Consider the following 12184-nt stretch of genomic DNA (forward strand, 5'->3'; position numbering starts at 1 on the left):
CCAAGAGCATGGTATATTTCTCCATCTGTTTATGTCATCTTTGATTTCTTTCATCATTGTTTTATAGTTTTCTGAGTACAAGACTTTCGCCCCCTTAGGCAGGTTTTATTCCTAGGTATTTTATTCTTTCTGTTGCAATGGTAAATGGAAGTGTTTCCTTAATTTCTCTTTCTGATTTTTCATTGTTGATGTATAGGAATGTCAGAGATTTCTGTGCATTAATTTTGTATCCCCGCAACCTTACCAAATTCATTGATTAGTTCTAGTAGTTTTGTGGTGGCATCTTTAGGATTTTCTATGTATAGTATCATGTCATCTGCCAACAGTGACAGTTTTACTTCTTCTTTTCCAATTTGTATTCCTTTTATTTCTTTTTCTTCTCTGATTGCCATGGCTAGGACTTCCAAAACTATGTTGAATAAGAGTGGTGAGAGTGGACATCCTTGTGTTTTTCCTGATCTTAGTGGAAATGTTTCAGTTTTTCACCATTGAGTATGATGCTTGCTGTGGGTTTGTCATATATGGCCTTTATTATGTTGAGGTAGGTTCCCCCTATGCCCATTTTCTGGAGAGTTTTTATCATAAATTGGTGTTGAATTTTGTCAAAAGCTTTTTCTGCATCTATTGAGATGATCATATGGTTTTTAGTCCTTAATTTGTTATTGTGGTGTATCACATTGACTGATTTGCGTATATTGAAGCATCCTTGCATCACTGGGATAAATCCCACTTGATCATGGTGTATGATACTCTTAATGTGCTGTTGGATTCTGTTTGCTAGTATTTTGTTGAGGATTTTTGCATCTATGTTCATCGGTGATATTGGTCTATAATTTTCTTTTTTTGCGACATCTTTGTCTGGTTTTGGTATCAGGGTGATCATGGCTTCGTAGAATGAATTTGGGAGTGTTCCTCCCTCTGCAAGTTTTTGGAAGAGTTTGAGAAGGATCGGTGTGAGCTCTTCTCTAAATGTTTGATAGAGTTCGCCTGTGAAGCCATCTGGACTTTTGTTTATTGGAAGATTTTAAATTACAGTTTCAATTTCATTACTTGCGATAGGTCTGTTTATATTTTCTAATTCTTCCTGGTTCAGTCTTGGAAAATTGTACCTTTCCAAGAATTTGTCCATTTCTTTGTGGTTGTCCATTTTATTGGCATATAGTTTTTTTAGTAGTCTCTTGTAATCTTTTGTATTTCTGCAGTGTGTTTTGATTTCTGCTTTTTCATTTCAAATTTTATTGATTTGCATCCTCTCCCTTTTTTTCTTTTTTTTAAAAAATTTTATTTATTTATTTATTTATGGCTGTGTTGGGTCTTCGTTTCTGTGCGAGGGCTTTCTCTAGTTGCGGCAAGCGGGGGCCACTCTTCATCGCGGTGTGCGGGCCTCTATCGCGGCCTCCCTTGTTGCGGAGCACAGGCTCCAGACGTGCAGGCTCAGCAATTGTGGCTCACAGGGCTAGTCGCTCCGCAGCATGTGGGATCTTCCCAGACCAGGGCTCGAACCCATGTCCCCTGCATTGGCAAGGAGATTCTCAACCACTGTGCCACCAGAGAAGTCCTCCCTTTTTTCTTGATGAGTCTGGCTAAGGGTTTATCAATTTTGTTTATCTTCTCAAAGAACCAGCTTTTAGTTTTATTGACCTTTGCTATTGTTTTCTTCTTTTCTATTTCATTTATTTCTGCTCTGATCTTTATGATTTCTTTCCTTCTACTGATTTTGGGTTTTCTTTGTTCTTCTTTTCCTTGTTGTTTTAAATGTAGGGTTAGATTGTTTATTTGAGATTTTTCTTGTTTCTTGAGGTGAGACTGTATTGCTATAAACTTCCCTCTTAGAACTGCTTTTACTGCATCCCATAGGTTTTGGGTCATCGTGTTGTCATTGTCATTTGTTTCTATTTATTTGTTAATTTCTTCTTCGATTTCTTCAGTGATCTCTTGGTTATTTAGTAGTGCACTGTTTATCCTCCATGTATTTGTGTTTTTTACAGTTTTTTTTCCTGTAATTGATTTCCAATCTCATAGTGTTGTGGTCAGAAAAGATGCTTGATATGATTTCAATTTTTTAAATTTTCCAAGGCTTGATTTTGTCCCAAGATGTGATCTATCCTGGAGAACGTTCCATGTGCAGTTGAGAAGAAAGTGTATTCTGCCGCTTTTGGGTGGAATGTTCTATAAATATCAGTTAGATCTATCTGGTCTGTTGTGTCATTTAAAGCTTATGTTTCCTTATTTATTTTCTGTTTGGATGATCTGTCCATTGGTGTAAGTGCGGTGTTAAAGTCCCCTACTATTATTGTGTTACTGTCGATTTCTCCTTTTATGGTTGTTAGCATTTGCCTTATGTATTGAGGTGCTCCTATGTTGGGTGCATAACCATTTATAATTGTTATGTCTTCTTGGGTTGATCATTATGTAGTGTCCCTCCTTATCTCTTGTAACAGTCTTTTTTTAAAGTCTATTTTATCTGATATGAGTATTGTTACTCCAGCTTTCTTTTGATGTCCATTTGCATGGAATATCTTTTTCCATCCCTTCACTTTTAGTCTGTATGTGTCCCTAGGTCTGAAGTGGGTCTCCTGTAGACAGCATATATATGGGTCTTGTTTTTGTATGCATTCAGCTAGTCTGTGTCTTTTGGTTGGGGCATTTAATCCATTCACATTCAAGGTTATTATCGATACTTATGTTCCTATTGCCATTTTCTTAATTGTTTTGGGTTTGTTTCTATGGGTCTTTTTCTTCTCTTGTGTTTCGCGGTTAGAGAAGTTTCTTTAGCATTTGTTGTAAAGCTGGTTTGGTGCTGCTGAATTCTCTTAGCTTTTGCTTGTCTGAAAAGCTTTTGATTTCTCCACGAATCTGAATGAAATCCTTGCTGGGTAATCTTGGTTGTAGGTTTTTCTCTTTCATCACTTTAAGTATATCCTGCCACTCCCTTCTGGCCTGCAGAGTTTCTGCTGAAAAATCAGCAGATAACCTTACGGGGATTTCTTTGTATGTTATTTTTTTTGTTTTTCCCTTGCTGCTTTTAGGATTTTTTCTTTGTATTTAATTTTTGGTAGTTTGATTAGTATGTGTCTTGGTGTGTTTTTCCTAGGTTTTATCCTGTATGGGACTCTCTGTGCTTCCTGGACTTGGGTGACTATTTCCTTTCCCAGGTTAGGGAAGTTTTCAACTATAATCTCTTCAAATACTTTCTCAAACCCTTTCTTTTTCTCTTCTTCTTCTGGGACCCCTATAATTCGAATGTTGGTGAGTTTAGTGTTGTCCCAGAGGTCTCTGAGATGGTCTTCCATTCTTTTCATTCTTTTTTCTTTATTCTGCTCCTTGGCAGTTATTTCCACCATTTTGTCTTGCAGCTCACTTATCCCTTCTTCTGCCTCAGTTATTCTGTTATTGATTCCTTCTAGTGTATTTTTCATTTCAGTTATTGTGTTGTTCATCTCTGTTTGTTTGTTCTTTAGTTCTTCTAGATCTTTGTTAAACATTTCTTGTATTTTCTCAATCCGTGCCTCCATTCTATTTCTGAGATTCTGGATCATCTTTAATATCATTACTTTGAATTCTTTTTCAGGTAGATTGCCTATTTCCTCTTCATTTATTTGGTCTTGTACCTTTCTCCTTCATCTGTGACATGTTTTTTTGCTGTCTCATTTTTTTTAATTAAAAAAAATTTTTTTTAATGTGTGGGATTGTGTTCCTGTCTTACTGGTTGTTTGGCCTGAGGCTTCCAACACTGGAGTTTGTAGGCTATTGGGTAGAGCTGGGTCTTGGTGCTGAGATGAGGAACTCCATGAGACCACACTCCCATGAATATTCCCTGGGGTCTGAGGTTCTCTGTTAGTCCAGTGGTTTGGACTTGGAGCTCCCACTGCAGGAGCTTCAGCCCGACCCTGGGCTTGTGAACCAAGATCCCGCAAGCTGCCTGTGCTCATTTGTTGCTGGGTGCTGCTTAATTACTGGAGAGTTTCTGTTAAGGATTTTTAGCCCTCTTTTAAAGTAGAGGTTCATTATCAGGAGAGCAGCACATATCTCAACAGACACTTGCTTGGCCTTCATAGAAGCTTGTGGTCTCTAATCTTTTTGTATGTATTTTACCTCTTCTTGACAAGTACATATATTTTTTTAAATCCTGAATTAAGAGATTTGAAAGGAAACTAAAAAATTTGGACAAAAATAATTTTCACAAGGGCAAAGTTAGAATTGGGGGAGTTTTGGGTTAATAAAAAAATTAGAAATTCTCAGAGATTTCCCCTACAAAGTGTTTACATAATATGAACTAGAAAACTTATCATACTGATAAGTTCTTACCTTTAAGAAATTTGTTTTAATAATATCATGATATTCTAAGATAGGCACAGCAGCATTGATGTAATCATATTGATTGGTAATATTTTTTTCTAGCCAAATGTATTTTCAACTTAATGGCATAACACATTAGGAAAATAGTTTCATTTAATTAGGGTGGCCCAAGGCAAAACTGTGAACTAAGTGGGTTTGATCCTAGTTATCTTCCTAACTCCAATTTCTCATTTGAAAAATTATTAAGCATATATAATATTCTATTCATTGCAATAAGAGTAAAAGAATAAGATAATTTCTCTAATCTTGAAACGTACTCAGTTAGCCAGGAAAAATGAGGAAAAAGTGGTATGGGTGAAAGAGCCTTCCACAGGAGAGAACAACATGTGCAAAGACTGACTGCAAAAAAGCACATAGCAATTTTGAGGAAGTGCAAGCGTTCAGCTGGAGTTCTTTTATGCCCTTCTCTGAATCCACTAACTCTGCGCTATGGCTGTTCAGAGTCACCAGTCCATGTGGTTCCCATTATGCATTGGACTAGGATCAGAACCTTTCTGTCTTCTTCTCCCTCTTCACAAAAATTCTCTCCATTGTAGCTATTTGTTGGAAAGACACTAACATCTTTGTGTGAATATTTGCCATTGACTGATAGGATATTGCACATGCTGTCATTCTGGGGAAAAAACCATATCACAAAAGAGGGCAATACCTAATGCAAGAAACCTTTCATGGAAGAATTTCAGGCAATAGTGGCAATCCTTTGTTTGGAAGATGTTTTGGGATCTTTAAAATTACTCCTTATAGGCAGCCATTTATTTTGGCCACAGATACGTCTAATTTTGTATTTAAAAGAAATCTTTGTAATAGAAAGCTTTTCTGACGAAAAAATGTATATCCAGTTATATGTAATACCTGTGCCACATACAAGAATTTGCTGTACTGTTACAAAACTTAGCACAACCATTGCCTTCCACTGCCTACTTATTTTGCTAAGTACAGGTAACCACCACTGACTTGGATAATTCTCTAGACAGTACATGTCCTGAGATGCACTTGTGACAGTCAAGATAAAAGAGTAATGCTTGGAGTGGTTCAAGGCTGAGGTTCCTGTCTTATGAAAACATTGTGAGCTGGTTGGTGTGTGTCTTTCTGGTAAAACATCTATGAGTTAAGGATGCTTCCTATTGTAGGTCATAGGGTCTGACGCCTACAGATCTCCTGGTTTTGGCTTAGGCTTGTTTTACACATTAATGGGGATTAAACTTGTTGTTACCAGTTCCATCTGTTCCATTAGCTGCTTATTAATAAAACTCCAGGTGCCCAGTATTCACCACATCATAACATACGGATGGCAGTTAATTCACCTAAAGTTTTCACATTTGGTAACTTCCTCATTCGTGTTAATTGGGTACTTGGAATTTTCCATCAATCATGGCATCTCAGGTTTTGACTCTTCTGAAAGAGTCCATTTGTGAGACATATATTATAAGCCAGATGTACACAAGCAAAGCTAAGTGTAGGATCCAATTTCAACTATGACTCATGTCTGCTTTGACTGAAGTGCTGGGCATAACTTGGCCCTTCAACAGACTCTTCCTCAAAAGAGGAAAAGGAAGCTAAGAGACCTCAGACCTTTACCTCAGCTCTCCTTGCTCAGAACTCCACTGATCCATAGCGCCATGAGAAAAGATTTACGTTTAAGGAGGCTTTGAAAGGACATTTGCTGCAGGGAGCAGCGTGGGGTAATTCTGAGCATTTGGAGAGTCAAGTTCTTTTCTGGGACGTTGAAGAGTATCATGATTTTGTTCCTTGTGTTTCTCATCTGTAAACCCCAACAGTTAAAATCGATGGTCTCTTGGAATCATTCCAGCCTTTTAATGTGGCCAGAATCTGTTGATGAGAATTCTTGAGGTTTGAGGGAGTATCATGTTGCTTTTCTCTACCTTGCTACAAATATCTCCCCTGTTTCCATTCACCTACAGTTTAAAGAAATGCAGTGTTTAAAGAAATGTATTGTTCTTTTATTCAAAGCAACCGATTTCTCATTCTAACTTTAATCTGAAATTCATGCTCTGTTTCTCTTCTCATTGTAAAATAATTTTTTAAAAAACAAGTAAGAACATTGGTGGTATACATTTCGCTTTATTTTTTTTCCTCTACTGCTCTTACCAGAAATGGTTACAATTTAGATACAGAATATTTCAGTGAAACAGAAACTCAGCAGAGGGCACGGGCTCACGCCACTTTTGTCCATGACACTCGGTGAGTCATCTTTCCGTGATGTGATTGCCCTGTAACTACTGCAGTATCTGCTCACTGGGCTGAATCTGCAGACATCCTACTGGTTCGTGTATCTTCAAGGTCAAGTAAATAAGCAATTCCTACAGCCCCAAATTTCTCCTTATGCCAACATGCTGCCAGGATATTAAGTAGGTCACAATAGGACCCAGATAATAATTCATTTCAGGTTTCCAGGTTGCTAAGAGCCTCAGTGGTTTTCCTATGTATGGCCCACATTCTCTTCAATCTTGCTTGGCTGTTTCCCTTCTGAGGTCTTGATCTCAGATCTGCATATATTTACATGTTTTAGCCTGTAAGCTTTTTAGCTGCAAATTATATAAAATAGAGGTCAGCCCTCTGCCAATATAATTTTCCTTTTTTCCCCATTTGCTTACTCTAAAAAATAAATAAAACCATGAAGAGAAAGAATAAAAAAGTGAAGTCTTTCTATAGAGGTCTTTTAACTCTGACCATCAAGACAACTGTTGCTTTAATACTCCTTTCCACAGAGCTGCACTGTATCCCCAACTTCCAAGGTGCTTTGCTCCAAGCTGGTGTTTTCCCTACTATACATGGAGGGACAGTGGTGCTTCTCAAAGTTTAAAAGACTTATGATCTCTCCCGGTGAGGCTGGATCTCAAGACAATATATAGACTTGGACACTCTGAACACTCAGTTAAATCACTAATGCATGATCTGGGTTTCTGACCATTCTCAGTTCAGTTTTGTTAGTAAAGGTACAGTTAGTGATAATCAGAAGGTTGGGCTTTTCTGTCTTCAAGGTCATTGTGGTTCTTAACCCTTTAATCATATTTGTAGAATGATTTTTTTCTTTTGAACTTGTGTTTAGTTTCATATTTTTGTCTAACCATTCTAATTCTTAAGTATTATTGCTGTTTAACTTACTTTCAATTTCAGGCTCCTTCAACATCCTTTAAACTTTCCAAGCACTTTTGGTTTTGTGTCCTTTTTAAAGTTACAATAACATATTATTCATGGATTTGGGAATGAAGAAGAAATAGTACAAATTTACAAATTCAGTAAAATTTCATCTCTTGCACTTAGGTGCTGCTAGTCTATCTGGCATATTTTTGTACATTAAAGGAAGCCTATCTTTCCTCAAGACATTTTCTCATCTTCCAGAACAAGAGTCCTAATCAGTAAAGAAATCTATGATAACTATGAATTGTTCTCCCTGGAGCTGGCTGGCGTACAACGTGTACCACCATATGCAGCAGACATGAAGAGCCTTTACCTTTACCTAAACATTGTTGCCCTAATTATACTTGTATACTTTCCTGAAGGAGTACCATCTTTATACATTGACTATAATTGCTGAAAAGTGGAACTGAACTTGAAGTTCAATAGGAGACAGTGCTTCACCAACGACTGAAATGATTGTTAGCTGGGATAAGAAAAACACCTCCCTTTCTTAGGATTATAATGTAAATCTCCTTTATCCACTACAAAACAGCAGAATCATGAAGCCAAACTTTTCTGAAGAGATTGCCTCCAGAAAAAAAAAAAAACCCAATGTTAAATAGAGAAATCTGTAACATAAATCATGCACTGTAGTACATGATTATTGGGCACATTATAATCAGTGTATGTGCAGTATTTTAAAATACATCTGATGATTAATAAATCACCCATGTGTAATGACATATGGATATCAGGAAAATGGTTCTCTGAGTACTGCTAAAATCTGCAGAGTAGAATATTGGCAGGTTTCCAAGACTTGATTCACATGCTCGTTCCAATATCTAAACAACAATGGATCAAATGTTTACCTGGATTAATGATTTAAGTTAATCATTCTATTTATTCTCAGAAGACCATAATAGGAATCAAAGGTTATGATTTAGATTTAATGCCATTCTAGTTATAGCCTATTAAATGTTCATCTTTTCACTTTCTGAACAAAGTATAACAATGGAACCCTAGTGCCTAAGCTAGAGGATAAAGTACAAACTCCTTAGCAAGGCATATAAAACTTCCCCAGCCAAGTTCACCATCTAGGCTCTTGTTGGTGTAAGTGGATGAGGGGGAGGCTTGGGCTCTTTCCTGAGCTGGGGTCTTCTGAATCTGTCCCATGATCCTGGGTAAAAGAACCAAGGGGAGCTACTGTTTGTGTCCTAGATGCAAGTGTGCTCAGGGATAGATGAAGAGCTTTTAGAACTGAATCTGAAGGGAAAAGTCTGCCGTGGAGATGAGGTAAAATGAGGAGGTTGGTGCTGGAGGCAGCACCCAAGGAAATTTCTGAAGAATGAAACAGTCTGTGGGGTAGAGTGTGTTTACATTTTCAAACACTTCCCTCTTTAACTCCATCTTCTACAATTCGAACACTCACTATATTCCAGCTACACCAATTATTACTTTTCCCTCTGCCTTGAAAATTCTTCCCATCACCTTCTACCTTTTGAACATATTCTTTAAGAACCAACTCAAGTCTCTACTTCTATCAATTACTTCTTTATCTGAACCTCATACAGATTTGGATGGTAGCTCCTATCCTAAGACATTGTAACTATTTATGACTGAGAGCAGGACAATACCTTCTTTAATCAGTCTATGCCTGTGGATAGAACCTAAGATTCAGTAGTTTGTGGTATAAATAAATGAATAAATAAAAATTATCATTACTGAGATGTATATTCTGCCCTTATGCATAACAAATAGTCACAGTTACATTATCAAACCCCAAGTATTTATGGGCACTTTCCAGGTGCCAAAGACTCATATTTGCAGATGTTTTTTGGGATACTGTGGCTTATGTATGAGACATAGACTTTATCATTGATGAATTTACAATGTAACTGGGGAAACAAGATATATATTCATGAAATCAGTAGGAAACATGCAAGTTAGTGTGTGATATATGCTGTCTTTGGTAAAGACCAGTTAGTAAATACTTCAAGTGAGGAATATATGGTTTGAAATAACTCCTTTTGGGAGTTCTGTGAACTCCCTTACTATTAAAGCCTTCTCAGAGAGTAGACAAAGGAATAAAAGATCGTAGGCATAAAAAAAAAGAATTTCTTCATATTTACAGTGGAATGAGAGTTTGAGCACTTAACAAGGTGAAAGTTGAAGTCCCTTACAATCCTGAGGTTTCTCATAACTATGAGGCAATAACCACATTGGGGTAGGTGGTGTGTGCTGTTCCAGGAAGGGGAAGAGTATGATAATGTCCTTTGTCAGAGAATATGCTTCTGTTATCAGGACCTGGGGCTTCTGAAGGACAAACTAGTAGACCATCGCACAGGTTTCTGATTTCCTCTTCTTTTATTTTGTTTGAGACAATGCTGTTAGAAAAATTTCACACTAAGATAAAATTTTTCAGACATAATCTTTATTTTAATTAATTAATTAATTAATTTTTTGGCTGCGTTGGGTCTTCATTGCTGTGCGTGGGCTTTCTCTAGTTGTGGCAAGTGGGGGCTACTCGTCTTTGTAGTGCGCGGGCTTCTCATTGCGGTGGCTTCTCTTGTTGCGGAGCATGGGCTTCTAGGCACATGGGCTTCAGTTGTTGCAGCATGTGGGCTCAGTAGTTGTGGCTTGCGGGCTCTAGCTCTAGAGCACAGGCTCAGTAGTTGTGGCGCATGGGCTTAGTTGCTCCGTGGCATGTGGGATCTTCCTGGACCAGGGCTCAAATCCATGTCCCCTGCACTGGCAAGCGGATTCTTAACCACTGAGCTACTAGGGAAGTCCCATAATCTTTTCTTAATGTCCAAAATAGTCTTGTTACTAATTTCATTCTTCCCCTTCTCAAATGGATTGTGTAAGCATTCCACTAGTTCTTATCATTAAAGCAAAATTGCTTCAAAAATCCCACAGCTCTCAGTGTGCCATTGCTAAGCAGCACCACTAGGATGGAGCATTCGACATTATTTTGTATCTAATGCAAACACATATGATAATAAATTTGTTTCTGTAACCACCTATATATTTACTAACTTACCCAAATAGTTGACTTTTTTTCCCCTCATGGATAATTATTCTCTGACAATGCCAACCTAAACAAGAAGAAGAAGAAAAAAAAGAATGTTATTGCAGTCATGGTGTTGGGGTTCCTATCATTTTCTTTTGACTCCTATTTCACAGAAATAAGGGCTGAGAAAGCCAGTACATGACTAAAGAGCACTTTCTAAGACAAGCGTTTTAGTTCAGCATCATATGGCATCACTCAGATCCAGCACCATTTGCTGAAATGGTGTGTGTACTTACAGTTCTTTCTAAATGTGGTAATTAAAGGGAGAAGAGCCATTTATTTCTTTCCTTTGATTTTTAAACTTGAATTTACTTTTGTATGAGTAGAAAAAAGAGAAAATATATGAGCAAAATTTCTTTTTTTCCCCTTCTTTCCATTTGTACTCTCGTATTTAGCCCAGCCATTTACTTCATTTTCAGATTATCAGAATATATAAACCATTAAGAAACATGCCTGGAGCAAACAGATACCATACAGACTTATACAAAGATGCATGCAGTTTAGAGACTTCGTCGGCTAATCAATTATGAACTGTTTTGACAAAGAAATTTGTGGTTTTGTTAAAATACCCATATATGTATCCTTATACACTCTGACTCTTATTGCTGGATATTTCTGTAGAATGTCATATCCTTTCAAAGCTCTCTTTAGCCAGTAATTATTGCTGACAACAATCTAGGCCCTGGCACTGTTTGCGGTCACCTCTGGCTGCTAAGAGGAGCAATCTAGACCCTAGCACACTGCAGTTAAATTAAATTATCATAGAGATGCAATATACGCTGCTACACCACTCTAGCCGTGAACCCAGAATTGAAAAAAGATTGATAGACTACAGGAATGGATCAACAAATAACTATGTGGGTGGTTCTGTAAGATACTTACTTCTACAAATATTGATGTAGATAAATGGAATGGGGCTTAAAAGTTATATTTTCCCAAAAAGGGAAGTGTTGTTTGTTTATATTTCCCTGTAACTATCAGCTATCGAATGATAATGACAATGTGTTCATGTTTTCCATATATGGGCCCATGCGATATTTGGTGTAAGATTTGCCTTCATGTAAGTAACATTAAATCATCATAGGATGAGGTTACAGGCCCTGTATGCTTGAGAGTGACTACTTCTCACCCCGGGAAAATGTTGCAGAAAAGATCCATTGAAAGGTGACCAAAAACTACAAGACTTTTCCTTAACTCTGGAGTATGGACCAGCATCTATGCAAAAATAAATAAATAAATAAAAAATAAAAAAAGGAAGCAGTTGCAAAATACACTGGGATGTGTCTATAATTATAGCCACCATTTAACATAATGAATTATAAGAAGTAATTCCATGATGGCACTAATACTTTTGTGTCTATAAATAAAACATAAAAATAATTTTAGTTTGGAATGTCAAATGAAAGTGTGTTTTAATAAAACCAAATTAAAGAAGCCACTTAGTTTCTAACATTTAACTCTTCATTTGCATATTCAGCTTCTATGCAAGACTCTAAACAGCAAAGGAGGATACAAGACAATCATTTCTTTTAAGAAGACCTAGGAGATGAGACTGGCAAATGAGGCAATTAGATAAAAATATAAAATAGGAAACTTTAGCCATCTAAATCTCTG

General features: G+C 37.1%; 1 long non-coding RNA gene across 5 annotated transcripts in view; it reads right to left on the reverse strand.

Moving 5' to 3' along the window:
• Positions 1 to 12184, reverse strand: part of LOC309651089 — an 808972-nt gene that overhangs the window by 75328 nt on the left and 721460 nt on the right. Inside the window, exons 5-6 of one of the 5 annotated variants that reach the window (XR_014257918.1) lie at positions 11700 to 11785; positions 10541 to 10595 (exon numbers count right to left, since the gene is read on the reverse strand). This is a non-coding gene — a long non-coding RNA (uncharacterized lncRNA). Of the gene's footprint in view, positions 1 to 8991; positions 11786 to 12184 lie in introns of those variants that run through there. The other 4 variants (XR_014257919.1, XR_014257916.1, XR_014257917.1 and 1 more) reach the window with 4 other exon arrangements.

This window comes from Balaenoptera physalus, assembly GCF_965194825.1.
Source record: "Balaenoptera physalus genome assembly, chromosome: 2".
NCBI classification, from domain to species: Eukaryota; Metazoa; Chordata; class Mammalia; order Artiodactyla; family Balaenopteridae; genus Balaenoptera; species Balaenoptera physalus.